General features: G+C 33.0%; 1 pseudogene; it reads left to right on the top strand.

The window, feature by feature from the left end:
* Positions 1 to 2,024: 2,024 nt before the first annotated feature.
* On the top strand, positions 2,025 to 16,519 carry LOC110115804 (annotated as a pseudogene).
* Positions 16,520 to 18,549: the final 2,030 nt, after the last annotated feature.

Below are 18,549 nucleotides of genomic sequence, written 5' to 3'. Positions count from 1 at the left end.
TATGAATACAACTAGTGCTTAGATGAATAATGGTATAGTATTAAGTTGATTTGAAATATTATCATTAATTCTTTAAAAATATTTTTGTTTACATTTAATTAAATTTTAGACTCTTTGATAAGTACAAAATAAATAATTTAAAATAGACTTTTTTTATAATATATATCATAGTAATTAAACCAGTTAATTAAACTAATTAAAAAAGAAAATAACTAATTTTTGTGCTCAAAGTATAGTAAATAGTTTCAATATTGGACACCTCAATAGGAAACTTAACAATTTCTTCAGCCATGAATAGCTCCCCATTGGATTTATAACTCTCAACGCCTTGCAAAGCACACTTTTGCACTTAAATCCATAACAAATCCAATTTGTCAAACCCTATCCCTATTCTTAACCTCATTCTTCGCATCCAAATACCCTAATTCATACCACAATGAGCTGCCCGATGTGTTCCCAAATCTATACAGAGTCATCCATGATGGCTCCATTTGCCAGCTTCAAAGATCCAATATTTTCTTCGTTCGTCTAATATCGCCCTAGTTTTACCATATCATATTTTTTACTTATTATTTTTTTAAAAAAACACTACCTTAAAGCAAGTTGCATAAGGTTTTATTTCCATTGAGGCAAAGTTTTATTTTCTTAACGTTGTGCACTACCTTGTAAAGTTTTTCACTCAAGATGACATTCAACTTATGTTGACAAAAAAGATATTGTTTAGGTGTTTTTGGTGATACTCATTAATTAGATTTTATACCAACCCTATAGACTTGCAAAAAATAAACTGGATCTCCAAGCAATTAATATAAAATGAAACTCTTACAAAAAGAAAGGGATTCACTAATCTTAAAATTCTTAGATAGACTCACAAGTTTTTTGAGGCAAGTCCTCCATATAAAATTTAATATTTGTTTTCAAAATATTTTAATCATATTTTCTCTTTCTTTGCTTCACTATAATACAATATATAAGATGGTGAGTAGCCCTTTTGTTATACTAAAAGTCATATAAAATTACGGGCCTTTAGTTTTAAGTTTAAGAAGGTAAATTTGAGTTTGTAATAAAAAGACGAGAGAATTAAAGGGATATGTTTAAAGGAAAAATAAGACTAATCAAATTTATGCTATTTTGTCATGATTTAAAATATCATTTTAGAAGATAGAGTTTAAATGGGGTAAGTACCTAGAAATGGCAGAAAAATATTTGCTTAGGATTTGTACTTGTGATCTAGAGTAAATAAATGGTTAGAATAATTTTATCGGGTTTGCCATGCCAATTTTATCAGGGATGTCAAGATAATTGCACTGAATATATGGTGTTCATAATTAATTCAGAGTTAAGTAGGAGAATTAGGTCCTTTCAATTTAGTAACTCGTAGTCATCCTCTTATGCAAGTACCCTAATTAGGATGGCTCGATATGTCCTTCTTAGCGAGCTCTATGTTTTGGCGAGCTTTAATTAGCTTTGATGCCAAATACACATTTTGGATAATTTGGTCAAATTGATCCCTATTAGATATGCATTAAACTCAATTCCTTATTAACGAAAAATAAATAAATCTTAAAATAATTAAATCATATCTTAAGATTTAGTTTTTTTTGTTCAATATTATAATTTTCATTGAAATATATTAAACTTGATTCCTTATTATCAAATGTGTAGACTAAAAAATCATCAAATTAAATTTATTAAACTTAATAAATGTTTTTTCTTAATTTAGAGCGACATTAATATTAGATCACTAGTATCATTAGGTTAAATTTTGGATATGTTTGAACCCATAACTTGTTAACATTAAAAATTTCTAAACAGGCATTACTTAATCTAGTTTGTTGTTTTATTGCAAGAATTTCTTAGATTGGTTCGATTTTCAACTTCGATCGCTTTGCACATTACATGTTTGCCATGAGATCGCAGCTGAGATTCAAGAGCTCAAATACATGATTGCTCATATAAGTGATTGTCGATTGTGTTATGGAATTACTGCAATACCCTCAGTCTCCTATAATGCTTCTAGATCTATGGGCCCTCGCTTCGTCGACCATCGACTTGGTGCCTTGTTCATGCAAGAGGCTCTATTAGAGGGCATTGATGAACCTAAAAAAAATCTTACAAATTTATTGATTAGAGATGAGCAGCAGTTTAGGGTCATCTCTGTGTTAGGCATGGTCGGACTTGGTAAAACCACTCTCACAAAACAGGTTTATGAGGACCTGCAAATGGTAGGTGGGTATTTTGACTGCCGCGCATGGATTATCATATCACAGTCATTCAATCTAAATGTACTTATGAGAGACATCATCAAGCAAGTTGCATCTCCCGACCATAAAATGGATCTCAAGAAAATACAAAAGAATTATATTGACGAAACTGAAAGTAAAGAGGATTTTGACAACATGCAAAGTAAAGAGGATCTCATCAATAAACTTGAAAAGTTACTACAAAATAAGCGTTATATTATAGTGTTAGATGACATATGGAGCATTGATGCATGGTTCATGCTCTAACTGAAAACAAAATTCGAAGCAGAGTAATAGTCCCAACACGGATAAAAGAAGTTGTGAATAACAGTTGCATCGATGCCAGTGGGGTTGACTATATCTACAAGCTGCAACTACTCTCAAAGGTAAGGTCAATGGAGTTGTTCCAAAAGAGAGTGTTTGGTCCCGGTAAGCACTGCCCGGTGCATTTAGAGAATGTTGCCAATGATCTTGTTGCAAAGTGTGGTGGACTTCCACTTGCCATTGTTGCAATGGACGGCATTCTCAAAAGCATGCGAACCCAAGATGACCATCAGCAATGGACTAACTTGCTCAACAACTTATCCTAAATGTTTGAAACCAATCAAAGCCGTGAAGGCATGAAGCAGGTGTTGCTCCTTAGCTACAATCACCTTTCATACCTTCTCAAGCCTTATTTTTTATATCTTAGCATCTTTCCAAAGGACCATCTCATCATACCTAAAAATTTGATTCAACTCTGGGTAATTAAAGGGTTAGTGGGAAACCAATATGGCATGAGTGCAGAAGTTGTAGCAGAATACTACCTCAATGAGCTGGTTAGCATAAGTCTTATCTTACTGTCAGAAGTGGGTTGGAATGGAAAGGTGAAAAGCTGTCGAATTCATGATATCATGCTTGAAGATCTTATATTTAAGTAAATGAAAGAAAATACAGTTTAAATTCATGGTAAGCAGAGCAGAATAACTCTTAAAGCTGAAAATGTGATTCGACGACTATCTCTTCAAAGAGAAAGCAATCAAATAAGAGGAATTCTTGAAGATGTGGACCTATCATAAGTTACATCACTCTCAATTTATGATTATCAAAAGATCCCAGCCTTGCTTCCTAGATTCAGATTGCTAAGAGTCTTATTGTTCGAAAATAATTCATTTGATTGTGATGCAGAAAAAGGTAGCTTCTTGTGAATACTTTCTAAGTTAAGGCATCTACGATATTTGAGCCTAAAAAGAACTAAACTAATATCTTATCCAAAACAAATGTTGTCAACCTTCTCAAAATCCATAAGTAAGCTTCTAAATTTGGTGACATTGGATATACATTGTTGTAACTCGAGCTTATAAGTTTATGTTTTGATGATAACAAATATTGTGGCTCACTTTCTACTGTATTTGTAATTTTTTTTCTTTATGAGTTTACTAACATTTTAGGAGTACAGTGCACCTTACAAGGCTCAAGCTTTAGCATAACATGTTCTATTTGTATTTTTCATTAATGTATTTTTTGGCTTGTAAGGGTGTTTGCTTAGTTGTAACCTTGCTCACTTATTTATGTTTTAGAGTTCTTTGTTTTTTCTCACATCGTCCAGGATGATAAAAACATGATCAGCCTGAATGATCAGTTGAAAACAGAAACCCTAATTAGGGCTTCCTGGTTAAGGCAACCATCTTTAAGCACATAGGCCTAGATGATATTCTTATCGGCCAGGATGATATGCTCAAATAAAAAAGAATCAACCGTTCTATCTATTTAGGTATTCACTATTTTTGGACATCATCCAGGACATCGGCCTGGATGATGTAGCTCAATTATGCCTAAATTAATCTAGTAATTAAGAAAAGTAATTAAGGTTTGATTGCTCGATCACATCATCTGGGACGATCGCAAGATCATCTGGGACGATCACTTGGACGATTGACATCGGCCAGCATCTATTCAAGGTGATGTTCAGGATGATTTTCCTTGTGTTTGAATTAATTAGCCAGGACGATCATGATATCGGCCTGAACAATTTGACCAAAAACCTTCTGATCATCCCAAATCATTCTGACTGATTGAGCTTATTTTACACTGATCATACATGATGATATTCATATTATCATGGATGATAAAGTTGGCAAGTTATAATTAATGAGCTCATTTGGAGCTCTTATATTTAAGCTTTGACAAGGCACTTTGGAAGTGTCTTTGGTAGCTATTGAAGCTTCGTTCTTCTGGAGGAAACTTGAAGATAGAGATTGAAAGGGAGAGAGGAAATGGTGGAGTTTGAGAGAGGGAGAAGATCCTTGGAGGGGGTTCAAGGGAGTGTGGAGGAGGTTCCATACGATTTCTCTAGCGAGCTTGCACCTTAGTACCATCGGATTCAAGGCTCGTCTTGAGGGAAATTTTGGGAAGAAGAAGATCTCTTTGATTTCAAAGGGCCCGGCTACTCCGCTGCAACGGGGAAGGTGGAAGTGATTTTGTAAGGGCTTCTCCGCCTAGCTGTGGGGGGATAAAGAGGAGACAATGAGTTTAGTGCAATACTTGGAGGGTGCCTCTGAGGAGTGGACGGAGGTCAAGGTTTGACGGAACAACTATAAATCTAGTGTTTTCTTTCCTTTATTATTTCCACATTTAATTTCTGTACTTTGATTTTCTTTGTGATAAATCTTGATTTTTGTTTTAAGATCATGTTTTGATTGTGAAAGAAATTTTTTTAAAATACCAATTCACCCCCTCTTGGTTAGTCTTGGGTTAGTTCATAAGGGCTTAACATCCCTAATGAAATTTTAAGTGTCTTCAGTGCACTTTCAAGTTGTATCAGAGCAGGATTCATAAAATCTAGTTTTTGAAAACTTTTGAATTTTGATCAATAACTAATTTTTATAATCGTTATATTGTAGAAGGTTATTCAATCACCAGACCACCTTTGTTTGAAAATATTACTTTTAATTTTTTAAAAATTCTTATGTCTATTTTCTTGTAATCAATTGATTTTTGAATGTGGCAAATGATTTTAACTGATAATTCTATACCGTCACATATTATAGATGAAATTAAAATTGATATTCCTTTTAATCAATGGAGTAGGGAAGAACAAATCAATGCTCAATTGAATGCTAAATCTCTAAACCATTTTTTTTTTAGCTTTAAATTCTGATGATTTTATATTTGTATCCGCGTGCTCTATTGGCAAGAAAATTTGGGATAAATTACACATTATATACGAAGGCACTAGTGAAATTAAGCAATCCATATTAAATATTTTAATGTATGATTATGAATTATTTTGCATGAAACCTTATGAGTCGATCTTAGACATGTATATTAGGTTTATTCAAATTATGACATCATTACATGCTTTAGGTAAAGAATTTTCAAATTTTAAAAAAATTAATAAAATTCTACATTGTTTACTTGACAAATTTAATGCCAAAGTCATTGCTATTTATGAATTAAAATTTTTGAATGAATATTCTATTAATAATTTGATTGGCTCACTCATTGCCTACGAGCAAAGTTTGGGTCAAAGACTTTTGAATGCATGAGAGATGATATTGCTAAACACTAAAGACTCGGAAAAAATGGCTTAGTTGGTGACGAAAATGATGACTTATCAAGCAAATTAAAAACTCATCAAAGCATAAGCATCAACAAAAGTGGAATAAAGGTAAAAATGGTAAGAATGTTAAGATTTATTCTGACATTATTTTCTTTAGATGTAGGAAGCCTGGACATATGAAAAATCAATGCCCTAATTTGAGAACTCTTCCTGCAAAAAAAAGGGCAAAGCTAAGCAAATTGTAAAAATGGCAAAAAGTGAAAAGTAAAAAATCTCCTAGGCAGACCTAGCTTCTAAATCATCTGATCAGGAGCAAGATTATGCTTAAACCCTTATTTGCATGTTTTTTGTTGTTGTTCGTTGTTTTTTATGTATTTTATGTGATTTGTTTAGTTTTTTCTATTTATTTGTTTATTTTTTATTCTTTTTCTTTTACATTATAGTTTTAAACTTGTCTTTCCTTTTTCTTTTTCTTTTTTTGTGAAGTTCTCTCTGATCAACACACATGTTCACTTTTCTAAAAATGAAAAACCTACCTCTTATTTTTTCTAGAATTCTTATGTAAGTTGTGATTGACTTCTCTAAAAACAGTCAAAGAAAGGAAATTCTTGATTTTGTCTCTCTATCTCTTTTCTTAAAGAGGTTATTTTATTTTTGATTCAAAATCTTCATCATATTATAAATTCGATTTTGAAATTGATCTTTTTCATCTCCCAATATTTTATTTATCATAGGGTTCTTTTGCAAGTTGTTGAATCTACCTCATAATTTTCTTAATCAAGTTGTTCATTTTGTTAATATAATGGGTTTACTTTTGTTTTTAAAATTACAAAAAGGTAGCATATTAAAAAAATTATTAATGATGCAAAATCAAAAAGATGCACAATGATGCCAAAATTGAGAAAGATACACAAAGTGTATAAAAAATTAAAAGATGCGTAAAGTGTGCCAAAAACCTGACAAGAGGCATAAAATGAGTCCATAAAAGATAATGCTTACCTTTCTTGTACTTCTTAAAGCTTAAAAAAACCCTTGATATTTTCGATACTTTAGCTTGAAAATCATGATTCCTGATTCACCATTTTTTGCATTAATCTTCTATTTGATATTTTTTATGAAAGGAGTTTTGAAAAAATTAGTGTTTCTTTTTCTAATTATTCCTTGATTTAGATATTGGATTAAAAAGTTTCTAAGCCTTTAAAAGAACTTGAGCTTGGATTAACGATTTTTGAATTTCTAACCTTTTCTGAATTATACATTATCAATTCATTCATTATTAAGTTTTTGAATAAAATCAAGATGTAACTTTCTCATTTTAAAAATATTTGATTTTTTTTTCACTAGATTAGGGATCATTTTGGTTTTTATTTGTTTTTATTGTTCTGATTATTTGTGCTCCTCCTCTTTTTGATAATGTTAAAGGGGAGAATGTACTATTGTATTTGTATCTATTTTTTTTATTTTAAAAAAAAAAATAATAAAAATTTTGTCTTCCCCTATCTTTAAATTTTTTATCTACTAAGGGGGTGATTAGGAGAAAATATTTTCAATTTTATAAATTTAATAAGTAATATTTACCATCATCAAAAAGGGGGAGATTATTGCAATTCGAGCTTATAAGTTTATATTTTGATATTAACAAATATTGTGGCTCACTTTCTACTGTATTTGCAATATTTTTTTCTTTCTGTGTTTACTAACATTTTTGGAGTACAGTACACCTAACAAGGCTCATGCTTTAGTAGAATATATTCTATTTGTATTTTTTTTTAATGTGTTTCTTATCTTGTAAGGGTGTTTGCTTGCTTATAACATTGCTAACTTATTTCTATTTTAGAGTTCTTTATTTTGCTCACATCATCTAGGACGATCTAAACATTGACCTAGACAATCAGCTGAAAATAGAAACCTAATTAGGGCTTCCTGATTAAGGCAGCCGTCTTTAAGAACATCAGCCGTGGCGATATTCATATCGGCCGGGACGATAGGCTCAAATCAGAAAGAATCAGCCACCAGATCAATTTAGGTATTCATTATTTTTGGACATCATCCAGGACATCAGCCTGGACGATGCAGCTCAATTATGCATAAATTAATCTAGTAATTAAGGAAAGAAATTAAGGTTTGATTGCTCAATCACATTATATGGGATAATCGTAGGATCGTTCGGGATGATCGCTTGGATAATTAACATCGGTCAGCTTCTATTCAGGGCAATGTTCAGGATAATTTTCCTCGTATTTGAACTAATCGGTCAGGATGATCGTGATATCAGCCTGGATGATTTGACCAAAAACCTTCTGATCATCCCAAATAATTCTGGCTGATTGAACTTAGTTTGCACTGATCGTACAGGAAAATATTCATATCACCCTGGACGATAAAGTCAGTAAGTTATAATTAATGAGCTCGTTTGGAGCTCTTCTATTTAAGCTTTGATAAGGCACTTTGTAAGTGTCTTTGGCAGCCATTGAAGCTTCGTTCTTCTGGAGGAAACATGAAGAGAGAGATTGAAAGGGAGAGAGGAAAGGGTGGAGTTTGAGAGAGGGAGAAAGTCCTTAGAGGGAATTAAAGGGAGTGTGTAAGGAGTTCCACACGGTTTCTCTGGCGAGCTTTCACCTTAGTACCATCGGATTCAAGGCTCGTCTTGAGGGGAGTTTTGGGAAGAAGAAGATCTCTTTGGTGTTAAAGTGCTCGGCTACTACGCAGCACCAAGGAAGGTGGAAGTGGTTTTGTAAGGGCTTTTCCGCCTAGCTGTTGGGGCTAAAGGAGAGACACTAAGTTTAGTGCAATACTCGGAGGGTACCTCCGAGGAGTGGACGTAGGTTAAGATTTGACCGAACCACTAGAAATCTGATGTGTTCTTTTCTTTATTATTTTCACATTTAATTTCCACACTTTGATTTTCTTTGTGGTGAATCTTAGTTTTTATTTTAAAATCATGTTTTGATTGTGAAAGAATTTTTTTTTAAAATACCAATTTCACCCCCTCTTGGTTAGCCTTGGGCTAGTTCATAAGGGCTTAACATACCTAATGAACTTTCAAGTGCCTTCAGTGCACTTTCATACATGTTGTTGGCATACACTAGTTGTATTCTTCAATTGCAAAACTAAAACAACTTCGCCATCTTCTAATGCAAAATTTAGACTATTTTATTTTGCCATTAATTAATATTAATTCTAAGATAAATACTGGAGTGTTGCAAAACCTCCAAAATTTGCAAACATTGGAGGGCTTGAAGATTAATAATATTGAAATAGTAGAGGAACTAGGGTTCCTAACTCAATTGAGGATAATAAAGATCACTTTGGATTCAAAATCCCCAAAAATATTAAGCTCCGTATGTGTTTCTCTAAACAAATTAAGTGGGACTCTTCTTTCCTTGAGCTTAACAGTCTGGCTAGAACTTCCTGAAAGATTGAATTTGAACATAAATTATCATCCTTCCTTGCTTCAAAGCCTCCAATTACAAAACGATTGTAAGCTACCATATTGGGTTAGCTCTCTTAACAACTTAGCAAAATTGATTCTTATTATTGATGATAAACATTTGGATAACGACTTGGGAGTCGTGAAGACTTTGCCCAACTTGCTCTACCATACTCTCTCAAGCATTTATTACTCTTCTATAGAGTTACTATTTACTAAAGGAGGTTTTTGAAGACTAAAGATATTACAAATTTATAGAATGGAGAAATTGAAATTCATTGAATTCCAAATGGAATGCATGTCTGTTCTTAAGAAACTTGTTATCATCAGATGTTTGCCATTGACACTTGTCATTGGTATTGGATTTTTTCCATGCCTTCAAGAGATTCAACTTAAATCAATGCCAAAGGGAATTGTAGACGTATTGAACTCGGATGTAGAGACACATAAGAACATGCCTAAACTTACAACAATTAATGTGATAGATAACTAACTATTTAAAAAGTTAGTTGTAATTCTATCAAAATACAATCTTTGTTTTGATTTTGAGTGTACCAAAATAAAAGCTTTGGGATTGAATAGCTACTAGCAAAATATATATCACTTCTTTTACAAGACATGATTTTGCTTGTTTACCTCTATCAACCAACACTCCAAAATGGAACATTTCAGGATATTGAACTTTTACTAAATTATTTGAAATTTATCTCATCATGCAAGAGTTTTTCTATGTTCAAGAGAATTGATGTGAGGTCTATTCAACACAAGTTAATTATAATATTCATGCTTTAATTATCAATGTGCTTTTTATTTTTATTTTATTTTAAATTTCCATTTCTAATGAACGGATATTAGTTGTGATAGACATTAGTAAAAAATGCTAAGTGCCATCTCATCATACGCAAGAATCACCTCCCATACTTTCTCAAGACTTGTTTTTAATATCTTAGTATCTTTCCAGAGGACTATCTCATCATACACAAGAATTTGATTTAACTCTAGGTAGAAGAAGAGTGGGAAACTAATGTGCCATGAGCACAGATGTTATGGTAGAGAACTACTTCAATGAGCTAGTTAGTAGAAGTCTTCTCTTGCCATCAAAACTGGGTTGGAACGGGAAGGTGAAAAGCTATCAAATTCATGATGTCATCCTTGAAGTTCTTGTCTTCAAATCAATGGACGAAAATATGATTTCAAATAATGGTAACTAGAGCAGAACAACTCTTAGAGCCAAAAATATAGTTCGATGATTATCTCTTCAGACATATAACAATCAAATTAGATGCATTCTAGATGACATTGAACTATCACATGTTACATTATTGTCAATTTATGATTATCAAAAGATCCCATCCTTGCTTCCAAGATTATAATTGCTGATAGTGTTTGTGTTTGAATATTATAAAATTGATTGTTAAGCAGGAAAAGGTACCTTTTTAGGAATCCTTTCTAAGGCATTTATGATATTTGAGCCTAAAAGGAACTAATCTAAATCTTATAGAAAAAAATTAAAGTCATCCTTCTCAAAATCTTAAAGTAAGCATAAGAATTATGTGACACTGGACATATATGATATTGGCATACAGCAGCTCTATTCTTCAGTTGCAATACTAAAATAACTTTTCCATATTCTAATGCAAATTTAGATTGTTTTATTTTTTCATTGATTAATGTTAATTCTAAGATGAATCATGGAGTGTTAAGAAACCTATAAAATCTGCAAAAATTGGGGGGCCTGATGATAAATAGTTTGAAAATAGTAGAGGAACTAAGGATACTAACTTAATTGAGGATACTAAAGATCAGTGTAGAATAGAAACCCCCAAAAATATTAAGCTCCATATGTGTTTTTTCTGGAAAATTAAGTTGGTCTCATCTTTCCTTAAGCATAACTATCTAGCCAGAATTGCCATAAGGATTGAATTTGGACAAAAACAATCTTCCTTCCTGGCTCCAAAGTCTTCAATTACAAGGCAGTTGCATGTTAGTAACTTAGCTAAATTTACTCTTATTATTGATGTAAAACAATTGGACAAAGACATGGGAGTCAACAAGTCTCTACAAAACTTGCTTAACCTTACTCTCTCAAGCCTTTATTACTCTTTTATAGACATACTACTATTTAGTATTGGAGGTTTTTGAAACTTGAAGATGTTAAAAATTTATAAAATGGAAGAACTGAGATCCATTTACTTTCAAATTGAATGCATATTTGTTCTTAAGACCTTGTTATCATCGGGTGTTGGTCATTGACACATGTCATTAATATTAGATTTTTGTCATTCCTCAATGAGATTTAGATTAAATCGGTGCCAAAGGGAATCGTAGAAGTATTGAAGTTGGATGCAAAGACACATAAGAGTATTACCTAACTTAAAATAATTAGTGCAAAATAGCTATCTATCTATCAAGATCCAATCTTTTTTTTTTTTTTAATTTTAAATCTACAAAAAAAGCTTTGGAATTGAATAGGTAACCTACAAGTAGAAGTTATAGCTCCTCTTACATTTCTTGATTCTGCATGTTCATCTCCACTAACCAACACTGCAACTTGGTGCATTTCTTGAAATTGGACATTTCCCATCTTATTTGAAATTTATCTCATCATGTGAGCTTCTAAGTTCAAGAGCATTGATATGTGGTACTTTCAACACAAGTTAATTATAAGATTAATACTTGAATTATTTTAAATTTTAATTTCTAGTGAATAGATATTAGTTATGGTAGACATTAGTAAAAAATTCTAAGAACCTAGTGAGCTAGTATTTTAGTCAAAGTTGGAGTCCACTATGTTAGGCAAACATTGCCACCTCATTTTATGAATTTACCAGAAGTGTAACTCATAGTGAATCATATTTGAGAATTCAAGAGTGATGTTCCATTTTGCAAGAACTATAATAAATATAATTGAATATACTTGTATTTTTAAAATTGAGCTATCAAGCACAAAACAAATTCAATGGTGAATTTATTATTTTAAATATACTCTTGAAATTTGTTGTGATATTTATCTTTTGTCATCTATAATATTTATAAATATCACGCATTCAGTAAAAGTATAAAACTTTGGAAACAAATAAAAAATGATAGGAGAAGTCATTCTTCTTAGGAAGAACTTCATGGTTTTACCTTTGCTCGTTAGTTATGTGGCTTCATATAATAGTTTTTTTAGTAAGAAATTTACCTTTATAATTTTGATTTTATTTTGTTCGGTTATTTTCATTCTTATAAATCCTTCAAATAATTTGGTGCATCTCACTAGGTTTGACTTCCTTCTCTTGCTCTTCCCAAGATACAAAAGTTAGCCAAAATCTATCACAATCACACTATCAATCCACAAATTATTTTATTTTGGTTCCCCTATTTCATACCACCAAATAAAATTACCTACTTTATTCCTTGAATCCAAAGTCAACTTTACACCACACATCAAATGGAAGCAAAGCTCAGACATGAGCATAGAAGGAGCAATATATTATCTCCAACGTTCAGTTACTTTGTTTCCACTGATGTTTAATATTTACCTAATCACCTTCATTTTAATTTTAAATTGGTAATTTATTAATCTTAATAATGTTGACAATTTTAAGTTATTTGGCAAAACTCATAAAATAACTTGTTTAAATTCAGCTATCAAACTTCATTACTAGATTACACTAATCAATCACCTTCTTAATAAATATTTTCCACTTTTATGTTACTTTATCTTATAAGTGAAGGTGGCCAAAAACCAATCCAAAATTTTTAATAAAATCATTAAATCATTGAAACTTAGATTTAAAGAATTTTTTCTCAAACAATTTAAACAAATTAAACATTAAAAAATAAAATCTGAAGCCTAATATGATTAACTAAACTATATAGCCAAACACAAACATGTGAATGTTCAATGACTTATCTGTTATTTATGCAAATTAAATTGTTGTGTGTGTATGTGATTGTGATGGTTGATTAATTCTATAATGATGATTTGATGTTAATTCTCAAATTTATTATGAGTGTTTAGACTATGCTAGGTTAAGAGCATTCTAGATATTTATCAGTAATCCAATTGTATATAGCTAATCATACTTATGCAAGACTACTATAAAAGGGAGCTAATAAAATCTTGTTGGATGACTATGGCACCTCAAGAGGACAGTTGGGGTGGGGGTGGGTGTGGGGAGGGGTGAATTTGGGTCTTTAAAATATTTATTAAAATGAAATAAATATAATAACTTTATGCTAATTATAAAGAGAATAAACAAACACACAATTTTGCATGTAAATGACTAATAAAAATAAATGGAAGTAAATAAAATAACATGCATAATATTTTTATATGGTTCGACCTTGATTCCAATATGGCCTACTTCTAAGCTTGCCAATTCTCGGGCTCAAATCAACTAATCTTAGGTTTACTTTACAAGTCTCACTTCTTTAAAACAAAGAAGATATTTACAAAACAAGTACTCTATAAAACGGACGAGCACAACTCATTCTAATTACAATATAAACTTCACTATGCTATTTGGCTTATATGAAGATTAATAAAAATACAACTTGATGAAAAAAAATACAAGCTCAATCTATCTTATAAAAAATAACCAAAATTTTTGAGGTGAATTTACAATTTAATTTTAATCTCCATACAATGTGCATATAGAATATAAAATTTGCCCACCATAAGATAGATTTATATCACGATATTAGTATTAATAATAATTTAAATAAAAAAATATTTTTTTTAGTTGATTTAAATTTTAACTCCTTAAACCATATAAGGTGCATATATTAAATAAGAAAAAATATGCATATAATACTTGTAAAGGTGAATTAGATTTGGTTGTTAAACTTATAAAAAAATGTACTTGCTAGCTTTATAGATGAAAAAGATTTAAACATAGAAAACTTATTATAAGCTTCTCAATTAGCATTTCACCAAATAATAAATATTTTCAAGAAAAATAAAAGGTGATACTAAAAGACTAGTAATGAAAACTTAGGAGAATAAAAAACAAACTCAAGAACTTTAAGAGTTGCTCGGTTGAGTTAGCTGAAGTTTTTGAACCATTGATTTGATCTTACAAATATAAATAGCACTTGAAATGAAGATCAAAGTTTTACCTCTCAAAATTCAGCAAGGAAGGATAGAGAAATGATGAAAATGCTAGAGTTTCTATGATTTGAACGACCCTCACAAGTCACAAGAAGAGAAAGATGGGTATTTAAAGGAAAAAAATTAAAGCTAATTTTAAATCAAACTTATAATATACTATTATTTTATCAACTAATAATATTATATTTTATAAAAAAAAATCATTTCAATTAAATAAATATGAGTTTCAAAAGACTAGAAAAAGGCTAGTTACAAGGAGAAGTCAAAAAGTCTTCATCATAGAGGTCCATAGATATGTACTTGCACAGTTTGGTTTGCTCATAATTTAATTAATGAATCTTATAAGCTTTATTTAATTGATGAATCTTATATATATATATTGTTAATTATGAATAATAAGCTTAATTTTGAAATTAGTAAGATTCATCAATTAAATAAAGCTTATAAGATTCATTAATTAAATTATGAGCAAACCAAACTGTGCAAGTACATATCTATGGACCTCTATGATACTCATATTTTATTGCAATTTGAATTACTATATATTTAAACTTTCAGGCTATCCATCTTGGTTCATCTTGAATTCTTCCAACTCAAATTTTGATTGAAGTTTGGTTATGCAATGTACATCCCATATATGCAATTATCTTGCACATCCATCAAACTTTTACACGTGAAAGACTTAGCACACAAATTAGAACATTCAAACATTTCTGTGTTATTATCAAAATCACTAGAATTGGTCATGAGACATATAATGCCAACAATTAATATTTAAAACTAATCTAATTTTATATAGGAACTTATACAGTTTAGCCCTCCTAAATATTAAAACCAAGGCAATGATTATATATTGCTTATAAATGTGAAGTGTATTTTGTACCGTGTGCCATGATGTGTGATTGAATGCTTGTGAAAATAAGTATACAAATTTTCTAACCTCGCAGGAGCAGCGAGTCTTTTTTTTTTTTTCATTTTGTAATTATAGTTAATTTTTTAAATAAAGGAGTTGTTGAATTTTAATGAAGCTGATTTATTTATTTTAAGAAGAAAGGAACCAAAAGAAAGAAAACCTTCTTCAATGGAAAGTTTTTTTTTTTGTGGAAAGGCTTTTTTATAGATGTGGATTTTATTTCATCAAAAGAAAGGTTACAAGTTCCTTAAAGGAAACCAAAGCTTGCTAATACTTCTAGAGCTACAATAAAAAAAAAAGACCTATAGAGCATAGATTCCCTAATTAGTTATCCAATAAAAGAAACTGATGCGGTGCTCGTTATGCAGGGAAAGGTTGCGGACTAGCACACCACGCCAGTCAGTTTTCTGTTGGCAAGAACGTTCCCACTATCACCTTTTATTCTTGTTTGCCATTTTCGGCAATGCTTATTTCCAGTAGTTGTTAGTTGCTTTTTGCTTTTTAGTCCTTTGTTCTTTAATAGAGAGTAGTTTATCTTCTTCCTCTTGCCTGAGGGAGGTAGTTTTTTTGAAAATACATTTTGAAGCTTGTTCTTCCCACAGCAACTGAGTTGCTGTTTTATCAATATACTGCTTTGCTTTGCTTATCTTGCAAGAGCCTACATCAGTATTGGTATCAGAGCCAGATGGCGGAAAGCAGTAGGCGGGTGGCTCCCGGGAACGACAACAGCCTTGAAGCATTGTGGATCGAGCATCGGGGTTTGGCGCAGCAGATAGGTAGAGTAGAGGTGGAAGTGAATCGTATTTACGGTGAAATGCGGCAGGATTTGCGAGAGATCAACATGAAGTTGGATCGTCTGCAACCTACTCGTCCAGCATTCCCGGCTGGAATGGGATACAGGGGAATCGCTGAGAACGAGCGCACGCTTCACAGAGGCTCGCAGATCATGGGAGCGTCCGATTCCGAGGAAGACATGGGCAGATTCAAAAAACTGGACATCACCGATTCAGACCAAGAAATGGGCCCTCGACGCCGCAGGCGACCGCAAACATTGTACCGAACACACGGTGAGTTCAAAGCCAAGCTTGATATTCCGTTCTTTGATGGCAGATTACACATAGAGGACTTCTTGGATTGGGAAAGGACTGTCGAAACTTTCTTTGAGTACATGGATATCGATCTTGAGAGGATGGTGAAGTACGTGGCTTGCCGACTAAAGAAGGGAGCTAGCGCATGGTGGCAACAATTAACACAGTCCAGGCGACGGCAGGGACGGGGACCAGTGAGGAGCTAGCTTAGAATGAAATAATTGCTGCGGGGGCAATATTTGCCTACTGATTTCGAGCAAATGTTGTATGTTCAATATCAGCATTGTGTCCAAAGCACTAGATCAGTTAATGAATACACTAAAGAGTTTTATCGACTAAGCGCCCGTAACAATTTGAATGAGAATGCAAATAAATTATTGGCCAGATTTATTGGAGGATTGAAGGAGACGATTCAGGATAAATTGGTTTGAATGAAATATGGTCTCTATCCAAGCTATCAATTATGCTCTAAAAATAGAAATGCAATTGCAAAGGCCGAACAGGGGTAGCAATCCGAGAAGGTTACCAGAAAATGTGACCGAAAGTAGTCGGCCAACTAGCACCGTTACTCCACAGGGTGTCAAGCAGCAAGGAACAGCAGCATGAAGCAATGGACCTGTAGGAGCGGCGAACAAAACTACGAATCCACGGGGTTGGCAACGCGGACGAGCACCATCAAAAGATATTCCCTATGTAAAACCTGGAAATATCAAATGTTTTCAACAAGGGCACAAGTCGAACAAGTGTCCAACTCGGCCTCAGTTGCAATTAATAGACGCGAAAGCTGATGATGAATTGGAGGAAAATGCGGATGACTGTGAAGAATCACATGAGGATGTAGATGGTGATGAGGGAGATCAGTTAGTATGTATTATAGAGAAATTGTTACTAGCCCCAAAAGTAACTAATCCTTCACAGAGGCATGCATTGATCAAGACTAAAGGCATGGTGGGCGGTAAGGTGTGTGATCTACTGGTTGATAGCGGGTGCACGGAGAATGTAGTGTCTCGTGCCATGGTGCAGGCGTTGCAATTAAAAACCACAAAAAATCCTAACCCATACAAAATCAGTTGGGTTAAAAAGGGTATGCAGATGACAGTAACAGACTTGTGCCGAGTCTCCTTTTGCATTGGCAAACATTATTCGAGCAAAGTTTTGTGCGATGTGTTAGACATGGACATGTGTCATATAATCTTGGGGCGACCATGGCAGTACGACGTAGGAGCAATATACGACCGCCGAGCCAATACTTACGCTTTTGATTGGAAGGGAAAGAGATTGAGGTTGCTGCAAGGTAATACGGGAGTGGATGCTCAGCGATCGAAGGTGTTTTCTATTTCGGTGGCAGCAATGATCAATGCCTGGAGAGAAACCTCTAGTCTGCTGGCAGTAATAGTGAAAGAAGTGGCAGAATCCGTGACCAGGAGAGATTGTGCAGTGGAGCTGACTGAATTGTTGAAGCAATTTGACGACGTATATTCCGAGAAGCATCCAGCCGAATTACCTCCAATGCGCTCAATTCAACATCAAATCGAGCTCACTCCAGGAGCCTCACTACCTAATCTTCCACATTATAAACTCAGTCCAAATGAGAACAAGCTACTGCAAGAAATCATAGATGAGATGGTGGAAAAATAGTTAATTCAACACAGTTTATGCCCGTGCACGGTACCGATGTTGTTGGTACCCAAAAAAGATGGTAATTGGAGGATGTGCATGGACAGTAGAGCTATCAATAAGATCACTGTAAAATTTCATTTTCCTATGCCCCGATTTGAAGAAATGCTTGAACGGTTGGCTAGCTCAACCATTTTCTCCAAACTAGATCTGCGGAGTGGGTATCACCAGATCAGAATCAGACCGGGCGATGAATGGAAGACTGCCTTTAAAACACATGAAGGCCTGTATGAATGGAAGGTAATGCCATTTGGGCTGTGTAACGCACCTGCTACCTTCATGAGGTTAATGAATGATGTACTAAAACCATTTTTGAATCGGTGTTGTGTGGCTTATTTTGACGATATATTAGTATTCAGCAGTAGTTTTGAAGAGCACTTGAAACACTTAAAGGATATCCTTGGAACTTTAAGGCAACATAAAATGTATTTGAATTAAGCAAAGTGCGAATTTGCCACTTAAATGGTGTCATTTTTGGGATTTAGGATTTCGGCAGATGGGGTTAGCGCAGATCCACGCAAAATTCAGGCCGTGCGTGACTGGCCAACACTGACTACCT

This window comes from Dendrobium catenatum, unplaced genomic scaffold, assembly GCF_001605985.2.
Source record: "Dendrobium catenatum unplaced genomic scaffold, ASM160598v2 fragScaff_scaffold_1220, whole genome shotgun sequence".
Taxonomy (NCBI): Eukaryota; Viridiplantae; Streptophyta; class Magnoliopsida; order Asparagales; family Orchidaceae; genus Dendrobium; species Dendrobium catenatum.
The sequence above is the reverse complement of the archived record's forward strand: the minus strand, read 5'-3'. Positions and strand labels throughout refer to the sequence as shown.